At 41.8% G+C, this 23,306-nt stretch overlaps 1 pseudogene; it reads right to left on the bottom strand.

The window, feature by feature from the left end:
- Positions 1-14,230: 14,230 nt before the first annotated feature.
- On the bottom strand, positions 14,231-14,799 carry LOC147454276 (uncharacterized; annotated as a pseudogene).
- Between the last annotated feature and the right edge of the window lie 8,507 nt (positions 14,800-23,306).

The raw sequence follows: 23,306 nt of genomic DNA on the forward strand, positions 1-23,306 counted from the left end.
GCTACAAAGAGTATGCGTATATGCTATGGGAGTCAGGAGCTAAGTGTAAAGGGTTTTACAGACTCAGATTATGCAGGTGACTTAGACAACCGAAGGTCTACGTCAGGGTATGTCTTTACATTGGCTAGTGGAGCAATATCATGGCGTTCTAGATTACAAGATTGTGTTACTCAGTCTACTACAGAGGCTGAATATGTTGCAGCATCAGAGGCATGCAAAGAATCAATTTGGCTTAATCGACTAGTAACAGATTTGGGAATCAAAGAAGAGATGCCTGTGTTATATTGTGATAGTCAAAGTGCTATACAATTGGCTCGTAATCCAGTTTATCACTCAAAGACAAAGCATGTGGATGTGAAGTATCATTTCATCAGGGAAATGCTCGAGGATAAGCAACTTCAGCTTGTCAAAGTTCACACCACAGAAAATCCTGCTGATCTACTTACAAAAGGACTTCCCTTAGAGAGCTTTGCGCATTTTCGCAAGCAGTTAGGTGTAGGGTAGTACATCACTTCTCTACATCTCTTGTATATTAGCTTGTATAGTAGCTTCTCTCACACTTAAAGTACCACATTGGACTTTAAGTGGGAGGTTGTTGGGGTATAAAGCCCAATGTGGTCGCCGAGGTAAGTGGGCGGGCCGCCAGGTATGTACACATATTATTTTGTAAAAACCTAATAAGAACTCACTACGCTCTACAAATTACAGTAGAGTGAGTTCACCATATCCTCGTGCTCTTCTTCTCGCACTCTCTCTCGCGTCGCACTTCCGCTCGTACTCCTTCATAGCGATCTCCTCGACCACGTGAACCAAGAGGTGAATTTAACTAAGAAGGACCGATTGAGGAAATGCATCCTCAATGCCACACACGGTTTTTGTTGCAAGTGTTTGAGCAGCAAGGATAGCATCTATTTCAATTTTCTTGGAGCTCATAGATCTACAAGAAAACACACAAGGATACACTAAGTGCTAGTTGAGATTATTGTGTACATAAAAAAAAGTGTAGTTGAGTGGAGTCTTGTGGTGTACCTTACTAGCGCTCCAAGTTTGAAAATAGCATCCCTAACTTTCTTGTCCCTACATATACACATACTCACCGGAAGAATGAACTACAATTTAAATTAGGGGACGAAAAAGTGAGAGAAAGTCATACACACAAACTGTAGATAGAATAGGGAGAGGGACATTACATGAAGCATCTTGTGCCAGTCATGGGACTTCATCCCATACAATTGAACGCTTACAGTCTTCTTCGCTTTTGTGAAAGCTCCCTTTATCTACCTCATGTATCCTGTTGGTGTGCAAATAGAAGCAATGGTATCCTTCACTTTATCTAAATCTTCTTTGGCTAGCATCCATGGTACTTTAGGAAGAACAATATTTCCATTGGGGGATCGATGTGGAGTAGCAGAGGCGGGGAGACGTTTCAAAAGCCTCAAATCCTCTCTCGCACCCAAAGTGTCCTTCTTTCCAATAATGTGGTGCCATAGTGTTTGGGCTACATTCTTGAATATGTGCATGGGATCCAAGAGGTGTTGTATTTTTAAGTCCTTCCAATATAGAAGCCTTAAAGATATGAAATACCTTGACATACCTTTTGATGGAGGACACGGAGCCGAATTGTTGTTGTAGTGCTCTTCCCAAATGGTTTCCCAATTCTTCCATTGTGAGCTTTAGAGGGGGCTTCCCATCTCTTGGAGCCTTGTGCTTGCTATGCCCTTGGGGTAAGACTTGATGGTTGTTTTGATCAATTACCTTGTGCAACGCATCGGGTCTCTCTGTCACCAACGATGGCCCACAAGTAGGACATGCATTGTGCCCCAATGTGGACAACCATGCATACTTATCATATCATTAGAGAGATGAGTGAACTAAAGGGAGAGAGAGGAAAAGGGAGATGCCAGAAATCTCTCCAAGACCAGGATAGTTGTGCATAATCCACATAAGGATTTCTGTCACAATGGCTTCTCTCCCCCCCCCCCCTTTGCAAGTGAGATATCGACATGAATGTCTCTCCATAACTCCCCGATGAGGGGCTCGAGGTAGACGTCAATATTTGACACTTTGTCCTTCCCTGGCACAAGCAAGGAAAGAAGTATATTGTCCTTGGGTTGACACCATCACTTGCTAACCCAAGCCTCAAGTGTCGAGGCTCCAACCCAAAATCTGGCCATTGAGTTTCGATGTGCCTCCATGCAGGTGAATCGACAGGGACACACATCATTCCATCATTTGAGCAGTGGTTGGTGTGCCACACAAGAAGCTCCACTGTAGACCTACTTTTAAACGTGTGTTGAATGCGAGAAATTAATGAAAAATGTATCAATACCTTGCAGGGTAGGTGCACCCCACTCACTTTGGTCTTGTATCATGCCTCCCCACACACACGACATGAGGTAGCATGTGTGCGCTCATTGCGATATAGCACATAATCGTTGACACACGCATGGATGCGCTCATACTCCATGCCAAGTGCAGTGACATACAATCTAGCTTGTCGATGATCTGGAGGCATGTGGTGATCTTTGGGAAACATTTTTTCCATCAAACTACAACAAACAAGCGTATTGGTACAAATACTAGGAGACGGCACCATAAAGCGAGTGAAGATTATATAAAAGTCTATATTTCAAACTTACCCAAGGAGTGCATCGACACTGCATTGCTCCAGCCGAATTTGACTTGCAAGTTGAGGACTTCCAACGATTCCTGAAGCACTGAGTACTGTGCATCGCCATAAAGAGGTGTTCGGGCACTCGCCATCAATCTATCCTCCAATACCACTACGTGTTGAGTGCAAGGCTGACAATCCTCCTTGCACATGTCGCGTTCATGATCTAGTAACTCATCACACATGTCAAACATGTGCTCATCCTTTGCCTCAAAGTGCGACTGAGATGCCACAGCGAAGTAGAGCCAATGGGAGGATCACCATGCGGTGCACCCAAATTGTCCAATAGCTCTTGCCTTTGATGTTCGGCCTTGTGCGTCGGTCCACCACCACCGAACACAGAGCAATGGGGCACCTCCTCAAGGGATGGGTGAGTGGCGCTCTCATCTCTTCGAGCCGTTTTTCGAGGATGCCAAAGCCCTTCGCTCTCCACGTGTTCCAATGCAATGTACCTCAAGCGAAGGATTGCCCTTTTGCACTTGACGCAAGGACAAGGGAGTTTTTCCTTGAGCCATTGATCGCGCTCAGGGCCTCCAAAAGGGCCACGATCATTGTAGTCGATGTTGTGCAGACACGATAATTTTTTTATTTAGTCATGTGCCATAAAAATTACATTAATAATTATAAAAGTTCTAAATTTTAATAAATAAAAGAAATGAAGTTAAATTCAAAGAGAATAAATTGCAATGAGTGCTAGTATTGTTTTTAAATAAAAGTGGGCTTAAAAAATGCAATTAATAAACATCTAAAAGTACTACAAAATAAAGTACTCATAAAAAATTTAAAATGTTCATAAAAAAACTCAAAACGCTAAGAAATGAAATAATTGATATCTAAGGATAGAGGGGGTGGTTTGTACCCCTCCGCAACCTCGGATACCCTTGTATTCGTTTGAAATGACATTACATGATAATATCCACGGTAATGGTTGCGGTAATTACCGCGGTAAATCCTGATGCCTTAAATAGGAAGGAAGGTAGAGTATGCCGCGTTTTTGTTGCATACCCTGCCCTCCTTCCTCTCCGCCATCGCTACATCTTCAAGATCCCCCCCCCCTTCCACCTCCCACACCATCACTCCCTCTCTCCCTACTCCATCTCAAACACAACAACAACACACACAAACACACACGCACGTTGGGTCGAGAAGGAGCACGTTGAAGGGGCTTTTCCATGCTCGTCCTTGGAATCTCAACCTAACTGGAAACCGCGCTACAGTCAAAGGTAATCATAAAACACCGCTGATCCCCTCCTCTTTCCCTATTGTATTCTACTTCACAAACACACGCACACGCACACACACACACACACACACACACACACACACATACATGCATAAATGATAAAACAAAACAAGAAAGATAGAGACAGAATGACATACCTCGTTCATGTGATATAGGTTGCGTTCTGATGTAGATGAAATCTCTTTGTGCGTGGTAGGAAATGTTAGGTTTTTTTGCAAATGTTAGATTTGTTAGAATATCTTTGTGTTAGATTTATTTGTTTGTTTGTGTGTGTGTGAGTGAGTGAGAGTGTGAGTGAGTGTGTGTGTGTGTGTGTGTGTGTGTGAGAGAGAGAGAGAGAGAGAGAGAGAGAGAGAGGGAGAGAGAGAGAAATAGATAGAGATAGAGAGGGGAAAGATGGAGAGAAATAGAGAGAGAGAGAGAGAGAGAGAGAGAGAAAGAGAGGGAAAGAGGGAGAGAGAGAGACAGAGAGAAAGAGATAGGCACTACAAGAGGTTATGTGCACTTGTGACGCTTTTAGCGGTGGAAATATACTGGGTTTTTTTACACCCCAGCGTAGCTACCACCGTCGTTAAAAGCGTCGCTACGAGAACGTTGCTATAGGCATCGCTATCCACGTTGCTATACGTGTCGCTATATGCCTTGCTATTTAACGATGCCTATAGCAACGATTGCAGTCCATCCATAGAGACGCTTATAGCGACATTGCAGAACCTTATATAACGACGCTTATAGCGGCACCCAAAAATTAAAAAAATTGGGTGGGAGGGCATTCAACGCCCATCAACCATATTGAATGTTTCTAGAATAAGGTATACGTAAATGAATCCAAGATAAGCACAAATTCACCTTTGAAAGAAAGTGCAAGGTAGAGACCCAAAATAGTCATCCACATGACAATATAGCCATTTACTCCATCATGTATAGTATTGTTTGCAAAATAAAGATACAAAATTGACAAAAGTAATTGAACGAAAGTGAATTGACAAAAGTAAATCAATGATAAAATTATACACATCATAGACAGAATCACTTGATTGTTAAGCTTTGCAAATATAATAATTACAAGACAATTGTCATTATTGAGAAAATACATCGTTTTTCAATAGTTACAAAAAGACGTACACACGTCATCTCACTATACATGCTATGACTAGTGCTATTTGGCTACGGCTAAATTGACGTTGTCTAATCAGACATCTCATCACGTCCAAGCGGCGTATATGTCGAATTTTGCAGAAAAAACCAATAGGACTTTCTGTAAGTATAAAAATATAATTACAAAACAATCTATTTTCTTAACTTATCATTAAAATACAGCACAAAAGTACTCATAGAAAATTAAAAGTCTTCATCAAAAAACTCAAAAGGCTAAGAAATAAAATCATTGATATCTAAGGGTAGAGGGGTTGGTTTGTAGCCCCCCCCCCCCCCCCCCCCCCCCCCCCCCCCCTCTCTCAACCTCGGATACGGTTGTATCCGTTTGAAATGATGATGCGGCAATAAGCGCGGTAATTCCTGAAGTAATGGTCGTGATAATATTTGCGATAATAGCTGTGGTAAAGCTTGGCGTCTAAAAAGGGAAGAAGGGTAGAGCATGCCGCATCTTCCTCTTCGTCATCACGCCTACTTCAAGCTCCCCCCCCCCCCCCCCCCCCCCCCCCCCCCCCCCCCCCCACCTCCCACACCCTCACTCCCTCTCTCCCTTGTCTGTCTCTCTCCACCTTCTCCCTCACACAAACACAACAACACACACATACACACGCACAAACACACACGCACGTTTGGGTCAAGGAGGAGCTTCGGTTCGTTTGCGATGAGTTCATCGAAGGGGTTTACCGCGTTCGTCTTTGGAAGCACAACCTAACGAGCAACCTTTCTACAACCTAAGGTAATCACAAAACCCCCCCCCCCCCCCCCCCCCCCCCCCCCCCCCCCCCCCCCCCCCCCCCCCCTTTTTTTTTTCCCTATTGTATTCTACTCTACACACACACACACACACACACACACACACACACACACACACATATTTACATGCATAAAGGAAAAAACAAAGCGAGAAAGAGAGAGATAGAGAGACATACCTCATTCATTTGATATAGGTTGCTTAGTGACGTAGATGCAATCTTCATGCGCGTTGTTTCAATATGTAAGCTTTGTTTGCAAATGAATGTACATGGTAGATTTGTTAGGAAATGGATTATGAGAGAGAGAGAGAGAGAGAGAGAGAGAGAGAGAGGGGGGGGGGGGAGATAGAGAGATAGATAGAGAGGGGAAAGAGGGAGAGAAATAGAGAGGGAGAGATAGAGGGAAAGAGAAAGAGAGATAGAGATAGAGAGGGATAGATAGAGAGAGGGGAAAAAGGGAGATAGAGAGATAGAGATAGAGAGGGGAAAGAGGGAGAGAAATAGAGAAAGAGATAGAGAGAGGGAGAGATAGATAGATAGAGAGAGAGGAAAGAGAGAGAGAGAGAGAGAGAGAGAGAGAGAGAGAGAGAGAGAGAGAGAGAGAGAGAGAGAGGGGGGGGAGAGAGAGAGATAGATAGAGATAGAAAGAGGGAGAGAAAGAGAGATGGAGATAGAGAGAGAAAGGGAGAGAGATAGAGATAGAGAGGGGAAAGAGGGAGAAAAGAGAGAGAGAGAGAGAGAGAGAGAGAGAGAGAGAGAGGGAAGAGGGAGAGAAAGACAAAGAGATAGAGGGAGAGAGAAATAGAGAAAGAGGGGGAGAGATAGATAGAGAGAGGAAAAGAGAGAGAGAGAGAGAGAGAGAGAGAGAGGAAAAGAAAGAGAGAGAGAGAGAGAGAGAGAGAGAGAGAGAGAGAGAGAGAGAGAGATAGATAGATTTTATTATCGTCCTCGGAGGTCAAATATGACCAATGGGACCAAAGTTACATGTGATGTAGTATGTGTATGGCTGATGAGTGACTCTCGATGCTCCAAAATTGTGGTGATGAGAGTCGCAATGGAGAGCCCACACTGTGGCTGGGAGAGGAAAGTGTGTAGGTCTAAGTTATGGCTGAAAATGTGAGAGAAGCAAGTTCGGATGGTTGTAGGTGAAGCAACCATTTTGTGGTGTGCATAGTGTGGGTATGCTTCTGTTTCTGTAGAGTGCTTTGAAAAAGACCTTCTTTACGTGAAGCCGATCAAATTCAAAAATTACTTTCTACTCTCTTCTCCTTACCTTCTCTATCTTTCTCTCTCTCTCTTCCTATCTCTTTCTCCCCATAGACGTGGCATTAGGTTGGACTGCTTTCAACGGTACCATACCCCAGAATAGACAGTAATTCCTCGAACAAGGAGCTTTTGTGAAGAGATGTTGTGCAAGAAGCACAATAAAGAATCTCTTCTTCATAGCACTCTACAGAAGCACAAGCACTCTCGCACTGGACACAACACAAAACGATGGCTACATTTACAACCATATCTCTTTATTTCTACTCAAAACGATGGCTACATTTACATAATTGTATATATATTTGTGTGTACATATATATTTGTTTATGCATGTACGTAGGCACTAAGTACGGGAGCATAGCACCCGAAGGTTAGACGCTTCCTCTTAGGTATAGTCCTTTTTTAATCATGGCGTTGTGGTCATTGATCCACTCACGCATGGATTACCACAACGTACCTTTGGCTTTACCACGGTTGAGACTGTGATGATATCTAAAGAGGTGTCACTTGACCTTTGGAATTACTCGCCTCTACATAGGTCTACTATGTATCTACGTGCTTATGTCTCAATATACTTGTGTATGTATGTATAGATGAGTGAGTAGGGAGAAAAGCTAAATCTCATATTTCTCTTTGTAATGTAGATGGCAGACAAGAGACCACCTGGTGGGGAGCAGCCATCTGGCTCTTCCTTTGGTTGGTTTCACATCCTAGGGTGGGCTCCCACCTGGCGTGGACATTGCCTCTAGTGGACCAGCAAGCAAAGAAATAAAAATTATTTCTGGCTAGTTAAACCTAAACCATGAGTGTCATAAGTTTATTTTTGTTAATTGCAGGCATGGCCATCCTACACCTACTCTACTTAGGTTCCTCCACCAGTCGTAGATCCAGACCTACAATGGGCTCTCTCTTTGCGAGACCAGTAACTCCGTTCGACTAAGAGATTGATTGGCCGCTACACTCCGCAGCAGCTTGCGACCTACGATCTTTGTCCGAAGTCCACACCATGGGGGATTCAGGGAGGGATTCCTTACATCGAGAGCCTTGCACCAACAGCACCTCAGTCTATGCCCCTTCTTATCATCCTACTCCCCTTTCATCGCAAGGTCCCACTCCCATGGCATCACAGGGTCCCACGCCACTCCATTCCACTCCTGCATTGTAGGGTCCTAGTCCCATGGCATCGCAAGGTCCCACTCCCATGGTATTACAGGGTCCCACGCCACTCCATTCCACTCCTGCTTTTCCAGAACACTGTTGACACACTTTTTCTAGTGGCACGCATTGGCGCTCATCCTAAGGCAGCGAGCACCGAGCGAGATGAAGCGGCAGGGGGATCTTATGGCTTCGCTTGTTTTGGTAGTTGTGGGGGAACGGAGTCCCCTATTTTAGAGCGTGCCGCCCCTGATGCAGAGGATGAGGATACTGACGCACCCATGAGAGATACACATGGGTGTTACTACAAGGTAAAATATGGCGGGGAGGTGGACTTCGGTATAGCACAGGGCGGGGCGTTCTGACACCATCTTCATATTCTTATATATTTGACGTATAAGAATTGTTTTGTAAAATTTAGAGACCAACTGTCCGATCATGCTTGCTACATTGTGGACGTGCTGTATGCTAGATTTCCAAATGCCTCCGATCAACGTTTTTCACAACTGTGGTTGGAGGGCTACATAAAAACATTTTTGAAAAACAAGCAATCCAGTGTACAACGTGCAGCAACCAACCAGGTTAGAGATCGAGACAGGAGCTATCGTGGTGGCAACATGGTAGATACAGAGTGGATGCAAGAGAAGAGCGATTAGGCTGCAACAGGCTCATACTACAGACAACAACGCAAAGCTCTCACTAGACAAACTCCCATGCACTCTGGCTCGATAGGCAAAGCAGCCTTGAAGGAAAAATATGATGGTTGTTGGGGAGAATCATTACATCTCTCGTGAGAAATTTCACTCAGCAATCGGATCTCTACAAGCGGTAAGTGTGGACAAATCATATTATATGATTGTTTTGAGTTATTAATTTGTTTAATTTGATTTTAGTTAATGTAGAAGTTAGGGTGATCAAACGTATATACATGTGGATGAGGAGGAGGAGGAGGAGGAGGAGGAGGAGGACTTGGACAAATAGATAATTTTTTGTAGTTTTCTTCATTTTTTGGCTCACAAGGTTGTTAGACCCCTCATATAGATAGCCTAGAAAGTTTAAAGTCATTTGGACACTATTTACTGCTCAAATTTGAGATTTTTGGATTTTAAGATTGTAGATTGGTCCTTTGGCTACTTTGGCAGGATTGAAGCTCAAAATTTTGACTAAGATTCCTTGTATATATTTGTCAATCAATAAGCATCCACTCAATGGCTTTAGTACTTCAAACTAGAAGTAGGTTACAAAGGGATTATACCCTTAATGGAGTTCCTACCTTGCTTCACTCTCACCACCTCACATACACCTCGTTTCATCAACTTCACAATGAAAAATGTGTGTAGAAAAAACCTCCTTTTATCGGCCAAAAGAGATTCCCTATCTCATGAGAGGCAACCGTGTGTAGCCACCCTTATGTAGACAAGTCCAAGTTGGGACTCTCCAATGCGCCTATGTGTGGCCACCCTTGAGAAGATAAGTTCGCCTAGAAATCGGCCACGGCCATTGACTTTCTTTTTACCACTTTTCGGGTGTCATCTGGCCATAATATTTTGGCAAAAAGGGAATATTCCGGTGAGTGCGTGAATTTTTGATTTTTTGGCGAGTGATTTTTATGGCTTCTCCTCATAATTGGGGCCTTACAAATGTGCATTTTAAAGACTAAAAATTACAAGGGGTAAATTAGGCTCCATACTTAACAACAATAGTACGAAGGAGTCAATCAAGGTGACCGTACTTTGGTACATGGTTGATGAGAAAGACACTCTAAATATGATCTCTAATCCCACACATGCCACATTGCAAGCAACAATCCCTTCAAAAACTACTATTGAAGGATTTTTAGAGTATCATTCCCCCTGTGACATGCTTATAATACGCGATTCAATCGGCATCAATGATAAGGGTTACAGAGCATTGTATACATGCATAATAGGGCATCTGTACAGAAAGGGAATGGCTTGGTCAATGTTACCAACCCCATACAGTATGCATATGGCAAGAAAAACCACAAACAACAACGTTTCAACCCTGCTAGGTGAGTAAAAGTGGGTGGATGGCAACATGCCAATGTCCTCAGAGAGTTTTGTTTACAACAGGTTCAACAATGTTTATTTGAAGTAGAAGCTTTGCAACAATCTATGATCCAATATTACGATATTATAATAGAGGAGACAGGTGGAAAAGTTGTATTTGTGTTAAAATTAGATGAATGTCAAGTTGTCAAAGGCCAAAGGGCGAAGCGCACAAGCCTCACACTCATCAAGAAGGAATTGGTGCGAAAGAGGTTAGAATGTGAAAATGCAACCGAGTCACTTGGCAGGAAGCGGCAAAGGAAAGATTTTTATGGGGTGCGATCAAAGAAGAACGTATGGTGGAAACTATTGTGGGCACTCCCACATGAGGACCATGATAGTTTGAGGTGGTATTTCAACCGTTCAGGTATTCAAGAGGAAATAAATAGATCAACAATGCAATGGGGAAGTCCTCAATGTCCTTGGCATTGGCAACTTTGAAATAGAGTGGCACCTTGGTGGAGACTTAAAGACCTAAAATGCATGTTGGTGGGCACTAAGGGTGGTGCAAATACTTTATCTCCATGCATTTTTTGCTGCCATGTGAACATGCCTAGGGATGCATTGGGGACGGGAACAAGGGTCAGAAGATCAAAAGTATGTAAGCAAGCAGGTGCTAGGACCCCAAACAAGAATCAAAAGGTAAGTGGGGGGCACGTGTGGTTCAATCGCATCATGACTTGCAACTAAAGCAAGCCACCATCTCATGCACAAGAGGATCCAGACTGGCATCCCATTCTTTCAATTCCCCTTAATCAAGTGCATGTGTGTTCCTTGCATTTGACACTTAATATGCTCCACATAAACTATTCACGGAACATGGATCCAAAGTCACGGCGAGAGGAGTGCATTCGCGTGCTTGAAACAACTTTGTCACCGGTGGGGCTTCACTCCGATGCAATAACCCTCTCAAAAGACCGCAAGAACCCAAAAATCACACAAAATAACCCTAATAAGATATGTATGGGTGCGGCAAAGGCAAGACACTTGCTTTTAAACTATGGTGAGGATCAAAGACATAGTCCTTTTCAGATATGGAAGCAGGTTTGTGACATAAAAACGTACCTTAGCAATAAGGCAGCACTAGGGCTAAAGGGATCACGTGTGTGGGAAGCATGCAATGAGATGATGAGGCTTCTTGAGTAGCTACACCTTAGTGAAGATGAGATACAATCATTCAAGGTATTTATTAATAAATTCACAAAGCTAATGGTCAATGCATAGGGCAAAACCCATATCACACATTACATGCATATCTTGTTTGCCCACGGTCCATACTTTCATGAAGAGTATGGATCCCTTGCGAGCTAGAGCAATCAAGGGATGGAAAGGTCAAACTATCAAGCAAAGGCTGCCTATTCTAAGAGCACTCATCATGGTGGTGGAAAGACCCACAGCAACGCATTTCATGAGATGTTCAATTGGTTCTACAGTGCATAAACCGATAGAAAGAAGCAAATGGTAGTGGGGAGCTTGTCTCTTAGGTGACATATTATGAAAGTGGTGAGTGTTCAAAGAATTCAAGGATACCATGGGTCAAATGCACACAAGAGAGGATTGGTGTGGAAAAGAAACTAGCAAAGAGTAGGGTGTGCGTGGCTTCTCACGCAGTAACGATTGTAATTTTCACTTTTTGCAACATATTAATGATAAATTGTAATTTTTTTAAAGTCGGGCCCTATAAATATCAAAGTGAGATTTTAAAGTCTTTTATAAGTTTGTGAGCTCTCTCTCTCTCTCTCTCTCTCTCTCTCTCTCTCTCTCTCTCTCATGTCTCCTCCTTCCTACTCTCACCTCGTGCCATGGAAACCAACAACCTAGAAACAACAAACAAGGAAAAAACCAACCAAGAAACAACCAACCAAAAAACCATTAACCAGGAAACCAACAATCATGCCACCAACAACGTCTCGGAGAACTTATCCACCATCACAATTGAGCTTTTTTTTTTTTTTTTTGGTCTTGATCCACTTGGACATGCTCAGAGGTCAGCGATACGAAACATCGAGCAACAACAACAGTTGAACAAAGAAGCAGAGTGCTTGCTGGCCGAGAGCAAGCTCCACAAGAAAACAAACTTTGATCGTTGGGATCAACAAGATATTCAGAGGGCAAGAGAGAAAGAGTTTTACAAAGAGGAAGAGAAATATTTGATCGTTGAAGCAAAGAGGACTTACAAGGCACTTCAAGAGCGACAATATCCACATGACAAGATTATTGAGGTCCTAAGCACAGAGGTTAGTACAAAGTACAAGAGATGTTGGGAGAAAATGCATAACATAGATTCACAACTACTCACAGATGAGCATGTGGCTGATCTCATAGTAGAGAAGGTTTATAATAGCACAATTCAAGATGCCTATGAGAAGCTCTTGAGCAACTCAAGGAGGACAGAAGAAGAACGACAGAGGGCAAGGATGGAAGAGGCAATCCACCTTGCAAGGGAGAGAGAATAAGAAAAAAAAATCAGAGGAGGAAAGGTCCAAGAAGGACACCCAAAATATCCCCAAGAAACCGCCCCTAAAGAGTCTAAAGAAGGCCAAACAACCCCCAACTAAAGCAGCAGGTGAAAGTAGTCATGTAGCAAAAGGGAAGATGGTGAAGAAGAGAAAGAATCCTCCGCAAGCTACAGAGGAGTCTAGCTAGTGTGATGAGACGCGCAAGAAGTACCATAATGATAATGCCCCCTGGGCTCGCATTATCGAGCCTCCACCACCACAACCACCTCTCAAGAAAAAGCATCACTGGAGACCTAGAAACTGTGCATTGCGTGAAATCCGCAAGTACCAGAAGAGTACAGAGCTTATAATCCCTAAGGCCCCATTTTCTCGGCTCGTGAAAGAGATTATGGATGATTACTAAGACACTGTATTCAAGGTGCAAGCAGCATCACTAGGTGCATTGTAAGAAGGAGTGGAGGATATCATTGTATCCCTCTTTCAAGACACCGTTTTGGAAATGGTCCATGCTAAGCATGTGACTATTAAGCCCACAGATATTTCCTTATCACTTTTCCTTTGTGGTGATGATTTCTTTTGTAAAACATAGAAAGGAAAGACGTTGTAACTTCTCAAGCGGCATCTTTGACAGCTTTATCATGTAATTGTTTTGAGAATGAAATTATCATATCTATGTTTAGAAATTGTAATGTATTGTTTGAAGGTTTAATCTTGTGTTGGTTATGGATTTGAATGTGGTTATTTGGGTCAATATATCTAATCAACCCGTTTGCGGGGTCCATGTTAACTAGCAAGTAGCAATAAGCGCTCAAGGGGTGCCCATCACGATGCCCATGGGCTGTATAAACCTCTGTTTGTGCACACGGTAGCATAAGGAGCCATTCTGGTGCACGGGGCCATAGAATGTCTCCTTATGCTGCCATGTGCACAATAAAGGGGTGCATACGACCCATGGGGCTCAATTAGGGCAAGAAGACATCATGTTTGTATGCAAATGGCTTGTGATGCACAATCAATCTGCAAGGTGCTTAGAACAAATGTTTCTATGCTTGCGAGATCCATGTTAGCTGGCAAGTAGCAAGTAGAGCTCATGTGGTGCCCATCCCAGTGCCCATCAACCGTTTGAACCCCGTCATCATGCAAATGGTAGCATAAGGAGTTGTTTTGTGGCCCCATGCGCCACGGAGCAACTTTTGGTAGTTTGACCCTAGTACATGGCTAAGATAGCCTTCTTATAAGCTCATTGAAGGAATCTTGACCTAGGCTCCTTAAAGATGTTAATCCACCAAGGCGTGATACAATATCTTCCTTGCTTGTTATCCCTTGCCCAAGGCAAAGGCCGCAATACCCTAAAAGGTTTTCGGCCCCTTTCTCACCAAAACTATGGATTGTTGCCTCTCTGTTTACAAGAATACATTTGTGGGCATTTAGGGCTGTAGGAAACTTGGCCAAAATAGAGCTTAGCACTCTACACTTGTACATCTTTGCTGATGTAAAATTTGTATACTCATTGTGGATGACTTGGATCATCTCTTCATTGAAGCTTGGGAGATAATGGCACAAGGTGGCATCCTTTGAGTCACCCTCCGTGTGAGATCCACCTTTTCATTGGGCAAACCAATCCATCTCCAAAGTAGATTGCAAGGAAACAACATTGGATTATGATTCTAAGATTTTTTTTTTTTTTGAGAAGAATGAAGTACTTACTAGTGTTGCATCATCTTGCTCGCAAAGGTTCTTGTTGATTATGTCGATTGTGCCAAGATCAGTGTTCTCCAAGCACATGAGACATTTGTAGGGACCGAAGCTACTCTCCAACACACTCTCAAAGAAATATTTCTCCTCATCAATTTTGTAGAGCTACCACCATGAGGGAATCCATGGAATTATGTCCCTCTGGCAAGGTGAGCGTGTTGATGAGGAGAGCAGAGGAGTAGTCCAATTGGACATGAGTCTTCTAATTGGGGTTCTCTGTATCACAAACCTCATCATATATTGCAAGAACAAAGAGATCTTTGTCTTGATGCATTTCAAGGGAGTGGATAATGTCATCAAGAAAGAGAAATTCTTGACCGTCCACTATAATTGGATGCAAGGTATGCAAGAGTAGCTCTGGGATCTCATCTTTGACATACTTCCTTTCTAGGTCTTGGTCAACATCTTGCAAAGGAGTCTCACCTTGGAGTCAAAGGAGGCCAATGAAGCATTTTCCAAGCTAGAAATCTTCTCCTCTTTGGGCTTTGCCTCCTTCACAAGAGTCCTTGGAGATGGCTTTTTATGGTCACTTGCTTTACATTTATCCTTGTTGTTTTCAATTGCCTCCATCACCATCACAACAAGAGCCACATCCCACCTCAAAACTCATGTGACAATTTTCCCCATGCCCAAGTCTATGAGGTTGTCCTCCTCTTCCTCTCTGTAGTGTTCCTTGGTGAGCCCTTTGATCACCCTACCCAATATAAAGTGGACTAGTATAGTGCCAGTTATCGGTTACTGTATGTATCCGTTAGCGAGTTTTTTGAAGTGAGACTTGTATATAGCTAGAACTCATGTACAAAATTAAAAAAGTTCAAAAAAACTCAGGTTTTATCTCGTTGTACCTCCTTGATGGTTTCTGATGCAGTTTTTTGCCTCGCCATGCCCTCTCTACGTGTAGTCGTGTCAGGATAGCTCTTTGTTCGCCTCAATTTTGCATGTAGCGGCGTGTAGATTCAATTTTGGTCATCTTCAGATTTTTTTCTAGTAATTTTTCAATATTTCTCTCAAGCTTTAAAGTGCCCCAATTGGAGTTGTGCTCTTCAAGTTATGATTAGTTCTACAGGGTTATGGCTATGGCAGCCTAGTGTGGCAAATTGTGTGCAGACAGATTGGGAGGGCATGTATCTATGAATTGTGAAAATGATGTTGAAATTTTGGGTTTGTGATGTTCAATTGTGAAAGGGAAGGCCCTTATCTTCATATGTATTGGTCGGCGTGTGCTAGAAATCCATGCTTTGACAAGGTTTTGCTCCTATGTGCCATGGTCCGTTGGTGGCGAGTGCTTGTAAATTCCCAAGGGAGCATAGGCCTTTTGGTTGGGGTTTACTATAAGATTTGGGTTGGTATAATTTTTGGTGCTTAGGTTGAAGTTTAAACTCTCTTGGGCTATATAGCTATAGAGGTGTCCCACTTTTTCTTTTGCCCAACAATGTTTTGGTGCCTGCCATCGAGGAATTGCTTCAAGTTACCTTCGGTTTACAGAGTTTAAAAGACATGGCATTTAGTTTTCGGAGTTTAGTGGGAAATCAAATGAAAGTTCCAAAGGTTTCAATGAGCAAATGGAGTTTGATTGCCTTCTTGCTGACAAGCAAGACCCAACGTTCGTGGTGCAAATCTTCTACTTCTATTTGAAGGGAGATGGTAGGGAATGGTTGGAAGGCTGCAAGAAGGAGATACAATCAGCTCAAACTCCTCAAGTTATGACTTATGAAATGGTAAGACACGATTTTATTACACACTTTCAACAGGTGGAAGACCCACAAAAGGTATGGCAGCCTATTCAAGGTTTGGTACATAGTGAAGGTCAGACCATAGAAGACTTTGTGAAGGCATTCAATGCGTTATGGACAAAGTGGTGTACATCTTCGGGGGCTGAAATTCCTCTAGCCATGTTGAAGAAGGATAGGTTTCTGGCAAGCTTGAGGAGTAGTCTGCGCTTGAAGGTAGAGCTTAAGCAGCCAAGGACCTTTGAGGAACCAATTGAAATTGCAAAGAATAAAGAGTGGAAAGCAAAGAGTCTTCATCAACTTGGAATCAATGTCAAGCCAAAGGTTGAAGTGAAAGTTGTAGAGAAACCAAGGGTTCTCGTCACGGAGCCAGGTTATGATCAACATGCTTCTCACGATGTGAATGCTTTTTGCAAGCAGATGCACAAAGTTGTAGGTCTTATGAAGAACCTTAGTGTATATATGATGGGAGGTGGAAGAGGTCAGAGCTATGGATATGAGTGTAGCTATGAAAGCAATGAGGGGTATATAAGTGGTAGAGGAAAAGGCATGACTGGAAGAGGGGATATGTTTCAATGTTATAATTGTGGTGAATGGGGTCATTAAAGACCTCAATGTGACAAGCCATAGAGAATGGGTGGTGACATGTTTCCTCTTCCTTCACAAATTCCTTCTCGAGATCAAGATTATGGTATTGAGATTAAAGGGCAAGCAGGGTCAAGTGGTTCAACAACTGAAGAGAAGGTTAAAACAAAGGTGGTAAGCATAATCCATTTGGAGAAGAAAGAGGATGATTCGGGAGCTATGGTTATGCCGGTAGGTAAGAGGCTTACAAGAGATCATGACATGAGTGATGCAATTCCCAACCATAAAAGAGGAAAACAAGTTGAAACAAGTACATGTAAAGAGAAGAACCCAAGCAACATTACAATGCATCCAACTTTCCTTTGGGAGAAGGGGAGCAAGTTATAGTCTAATGGCTAATTTTTTGAGTAGAAAAGCTGATGTTACCTTTGGGAAACTCATGGAGATGTGTCCTAAGTTCAAGAGACAGTGGAAGTATGTAGTGAACCCCATGAAGAAAGAGCCTGCAAGGGGGTCTGCGAGAGTCATGTTTTTGAATGAGCTACTTGATATATGACCTACTATGGATGCATGGTATAATAGAAACTACATTGGAGAGGCATATATTGATGGAGGTGCACATGTATGTGTTATTACTCAAGCTTGTGTATCAAAGTTGGGACTCAACATGGTGAAGAATTCAAGTTTTTGTATAAATCTTGTCAACCAATCAAGGGTGAAGTGCTTGGGAGTTATAAAGGACTTGGAGGTGGATGTATTTGATATTAAAATGCTCGTGAATTCTCATGTTATGCCCACAGGTATTGGTGCTTTCCTTCTCATCCTTGGAAGACCATGGTTATAGGAAACCAAAGCTGTACAGGATTGGGGACATGATACCATCACTCTCTACAATAGCAGGGGTGCTAAGAAAAGGTTTGATATTGCTTGCAAGAAATATTTGGACACTGATTTTGATGAGAAAAGTGATGAAGAAGAGTACTCAAGTGAAGAAGAAGACAACGGGGATGATGGGAGTGAGGTGGACGATAACAATGATAATGATCTAGATGTTTCCTCTTTGTTTCTTGAAGAGGAGTATGATGAGAAACAAAGGTTTCTTGGACTTATGGAGAATGAGGATATCTCAGGTCCTTATGAGAAAACTGAAGAGTTGATGCAACCCAAAGTTTAACCTAATGTCAAACATGAGCTGATACAAGGTATGATGTCTCCCAACTTGACTAGTCATGAGAAGGGTGAGTACCTACATATGATACAATATTTATCCAATTTATTCATCACTTCTTATGAGGAAATTAGAGGCTTTAAAGGAGAGTAAATACACATTACAATCAAGGAAGGAGCTCATCCTGTGCGTCAAAAGCTAAGGAGAATGGGACATGTACAACTTAATGCTTTAAAGGAAGAGGTAGACAAGCTTTTCAAAGCAGGTTTCATATGTCCTATGAGTACTACAAAATGGGTGAGTCCGGTTGTTTTGTCACACCCAGGAAAATTGGAAATTGGAGAATATGTGTTGATTTTAAGCCTCTAAATGCAGCCATGAAGAGAGATCCATACTCTCTTCCTTTCAGAGATGGTGTAGGGCATGAGAGGTATGGTGTATGTGATGGATTCTCTGGATATTTTCAGCTCACCTTGGGTTTAGAAGATTTAAAGAATAACATATTTATCACACCACGGGGATGCTTTTGTTATTGTGTGCTTACTTTTGGTCTTATGAATGGTTGTGCGTGGTACCAGAAGCGCGTCAATAAGGTGTTCTCTCCCTTTCTTGGAAAGTTTGTGAAGGATCTTATTGATGAATTTTGTGTTTAAAGCTCTAGAAAGGATCATTGTGCAAAGCTTGGGATGGCATTGAAGAAATATGATGAAAGTGAAGATCAACTCAACCCAAAGAAGTGTATTCTTGCTCAACCAAGTGTGAAGTTTTTGGGGCATTATGATCTTAGAGAATGGGATTGAAGCAGATCCTGAAAAATTGAAGGCTTTGGTGCTCCTCCCATCACCTAAGGATACAAAGGAACTTGCTACTTTCATTAAAAAGGTGAAGTATATGTCAAGGTTCATTCCTTTGTCCTCTCAACTTCTTTATCCTCAAAAGCAAGTAGCAAGGTTGGATCCTCTACAATAGACAAATGAATGTGAAGAGGTTTTTAAAGGTGTCAAAGAGGTTCTTGTTTCTCTTCCTACTATGAAAGCTCCTAATTGCAACAAGGAGTTTAATGTGAATCCATCAGTAGGTGAGGATGCTATTGGAGCTATGCTTCTTCAACGAGGTAACAACTACCACTACATGAAGCCTATCTATTGTGCTAGAAGGGTGAAGCTAGAGGTGGAAAGAGTCTATACTGAGGTGGAGCTCATCATGGTGAGTGTGATTTATGCATGTAGAATGTTTAGGAACTACCTTCTCCCCCAAACCATTCACTTTTCTCACTAGCTACACTCTTCTACCTCAATTGGTGAATATCCCCACTTTGTCAAAGAGGCTTATGAAGTGGATTGTGGAGCTACAAGAATTCCAATTCTCTTTTCTTGTTGAGGAGAGTACAAGGGATACATTGGTTGATCTTACTTATAAGGAAATCCCTCTTCTTCTTAGGAGGACACAATGAAGAAGCAACACATGAAAGCTCCTGACATAGACAATGTCTATCTGTTCTTTTTTTATGGATCTTACAAGAAAGAGCATGGTGAAACTTTAAGAGGTGTTGTTATTTATGATCCTCAATGTTCTTTGGTAACTAAAAGGAGTTTGAAGCTTACGGCACAAAGCAACAAGGAAGTTGAGTATGCTACTTTGGAGAAACCGCATTTTTGGTCCACATCAAAGAATGCACATCATATTTGTCAAATCCAAGAATTTGTTGCACATCATGCTCCCATGTTTTGACAAGAAGTATCACATCGGAGTCATTGGTAAGCTCATCAATGGCAATTCCCGCATTCCATGGATAGCCGTTACAATTCTAAAAGCTTATTCGCAAGCGTGAGTTGGTCTCATAGATCATGTGTCCCTATTTGTTGGGTGCACTTGCATCCTCCTCAAGTGAATTTTCTTCTTGAGATGACACCTTGACCTTCTTGGTTCTTTCTCATATGCTTTGCGACGTACATTTTGCTGCATAAGAGTGCGATCCTGTGAGCTTGTCATCCATCATCTGAGGATAAGAGGTGATTCTCTTTTGGTGGTTAAGCAAGTACTTGCGGTGTGGCAAAGTAAGAATCCAAGGCTGAAAAATATGTGTTTTCAAGTGAAAACATTTTGAAGCTTGGAGTTTAAGGCATGTGGACAAGTCTCAAAATGAAGAAGCACATGGTGCAACACAAGCTTCAATTGGCCAATTGTATGTGATAAGGGATGATTCTCCTCTTTATTTGGGAAGGGAAGATTTGGAGAGAGAGTAAGGGTTTTTACAAATAGGTATGCTTCCATCCCTGTTTGAGAAGTCAAAGAAGTATGCCTTCCTTCGTCGTGCCAAAAGGTATGCGCTACTTGGTGATACCTTATTTATGAAGGGGACTAATCTTGTGATGAGAAAAGTCCCTTGGAAAGTGGAAATTTATAAATTTTAAAGGAGAATCATGAGGGTTCTTGTGGTGGTCACTTTTCTTCAAATATCACTTTGCATAAAGTCTTGTAGGAAGGGTATGTCTGGCCAAGCATTCAACGTGTTTTTCATCATTGGTGCAAATCTTGTAAAGAGTGTCAATGTGTTCACGGCGAAAACAAAAGAAGTTTCCCCCAGCTTGTTGTATCATTATTTTGGAAACAGAATGACATTTTTTGTAATATTTGAGCAACCAATAGACTTGGTGGGAACATGACTCTAAGGAGGAATTGTATATAAGTTAAATTTTGTAACCCTGAGACTAAATTTTGAATTAATCAAATTTGTGTTTCACTAAGCGTTGTGTCTGAGAGAGAGAGAGAGAGAGAGAGAGAGAGAGAGAGAGAGAGAGAGAGAGAGAGAGAGAGAGAGAGAGAGAGAGTGAGAGAGAGAGTGTGTGATTTATTCTCTTTCCTACGTGCTCTATGGAAGGTCCATTGCAAAAGCAAAATTGCCAACATGTTAGCAACAACGAGGGCTTCCATTGCCAAGAGTGTGTGATTCTGACGACGTCGCGAGTTGAGCTCCTACAAGTTTCAGGGTGAGTTTTCTTGCAAACTGGGTATCCATTTGGTGAGTTCTCTGTACCTATGGGTTTGCGGAGAGTAGAGCTACGCGCTAAGACCATGCGCAACAAAAAATGGTTACGTGTATTTTTTTGCCTGTCTTTATGCGTGATTTTCGCAAGAGGTAGTTAGAGGTTGGATACCAAGTCATAGTCCATAGGGTATTAATCTTGTGATAAGGAGAGTATGTCTTGTGAGTTTTGTGATACTTCGAATGCATTTGGCCTAGTTTTCCTTGCATGTACATGTGCTTGCTAAATCAAGCTGAAAATCCCCCAAAAAGAAATCCCACACACCCTTTGACATCGAACGTCATGTCCGTGTGTATAAATTTACAAAAAAATGGGGTGTCAAAAATGCACCCAACAACGTGTAGTCACAAACCTCAACAAAACTAACAATGCTTACACTTGAATGAAAGAACAAAGAGAGAGAAACACAATGCAAGTTTCAAAATCAAAATCGGATTATCCAATCATTAAAAAAGTTGGTTACAAGTTGGCGCAGCTTATTAGCTTGAGCGTACGTTTTGCAGAGCTCCTTTCTTCTCCAAAGATAAACCTCTTCTCACATTAAAGTTATTGACCTTTATACTTAGGGCTTTCTAAATGACCAATGGCCGGCTCATATGAGCCTCATAATAGAATTACAACCTCGGGAATCGACCTGCTATTCTGAGATCGGGATTTACATACGGTGTAGCTACACTAGCTCAGAAAAATAATAGAGTACAAATGTGGTGTTTGGCTACGTGTCCGACCTGGTGGACACCCATTCGGTCAATCCGCTAACAGATACCCAAGTATCTTTTTCACAGATTTCCAATGCTTCTTTACTTGAATTATCCATGAACCTACTCACAATTGTCATTGCATTTGCAATATTTGGCCTTGTCCAGACCATAGCATAAATTAGAGAACCAACCGTTGTAGTATATGGAACTTTAGACATATAAACTATCTCCTTTTGTTGGAAACATGTCCTTGGTTAGCTTAAGGTGACTAGACAAAGGTATAGAAACCGATTTTGTATCTTGTATCATAAACCTTTCTAGTACATTCTTGATGTAATCCTTTTGAGATAGCTTTATGTCTTCTTCTCCCTGCCCTTGATATCTTCATACCAAGTATCCCCTTTGCAACACCTAAATATTTTATTAAAAAAGGTTTAAATAACTCCTCTTTTAGATCTCTGATATCCTACATGTTAGCACTTGTGATCTGCATGTCATCAACATACAACATTAGGATGATAAACTTCACATTCCCAATTTCTTCGTGTACATACAATGATTTGAGTTGCATCTTTTGAATCCACAATCCCTTATCCATTGGTTGAACTTTAGGTACCATTGTCTTTATGCTTGCTTTAGACCATACAAGATCTTCTTTAATGTGCAAAATATTTTTTCCTTACCCTTTTCTTCATATCCCTTTGGTTGAAGCAAGTAAATCTCCTCATCTAAGTCTCCATGAGAAAATGTCGTACTTACATTCAAGATTCAAGTCATGAGCAACCAGAAGGCTTAAGACAAGCGTAATGGAATTCATTTTTACAACAAGAGAAAATATTTCATTGAAGTCAATACCTTTCTTCGAGAAAATCCCTTTACCACAAGCTTGGACTTGTACCTCTTCTTATCGCCTTCTTTTTCCTTCAGCTTGTACACCCATTTGTTTTGTAGTTCTTTTATTTAGACAAATCAACCAACTCTCATGTTTGATTTCGATGCAATGAGTCCATCTTCGCCCACCATGCTCTTCGCCCATTGTTCTTGGAATTTGTTTTGCATGGCTTCTTCATATGAATCTGGCTCTCTAGAATCTAAGACTAAGAGATGGTTGAGGGAAGAAATGAACCTCTCTAGAGGTCTACTTACTCTCGTCTATATTTGGAGCATAGGTTGAGGTTCCTTATATGGTTGATGTTGTTGCAAGTTGTTACCACTTGCACTTCCTTGAGTCTTCACTAATCCTCAAGCTCCATGTACTCATCACATGTATCTTTTGTTTGTTTTTTGTCCAAGTAATTTTTGTACATATTTTGTTCATTGAAAATGACATCCGATAGGTGATACCCAAATTTTTCTTCTCCATAGGCAATGAAGAAACATTTCTTGGACTTTGCATCTAGTTTTGACCTTAGACTTCTATCTATGTGCATAAAAGCCTCACATCCAAACACTTTTAGAAATGCATAATTTATCGGTTTACCTATCCATGCCTCTTTTGGAATTCCACCATCCAACGTCATTGAGGGTGATTGATTAATCAAGTACAAATA

This window comes from Adiantum capillus-veneris, chromosome 7 (genome assembly GCF_014529385.1).
Source record: "Adiantum capillus-veneris isolate H3 chromosome 7, ASM1452938v2, whole genome shotgun sequence".
NCBI classification, from domain to species: domain Eukaryota; kingdom Viridiplantae; phylum Streptophyta; class Polypodiopsida; order Polypodiales; family Pteridaceae; genus Adiantum; species Adiantum capillus-veneris.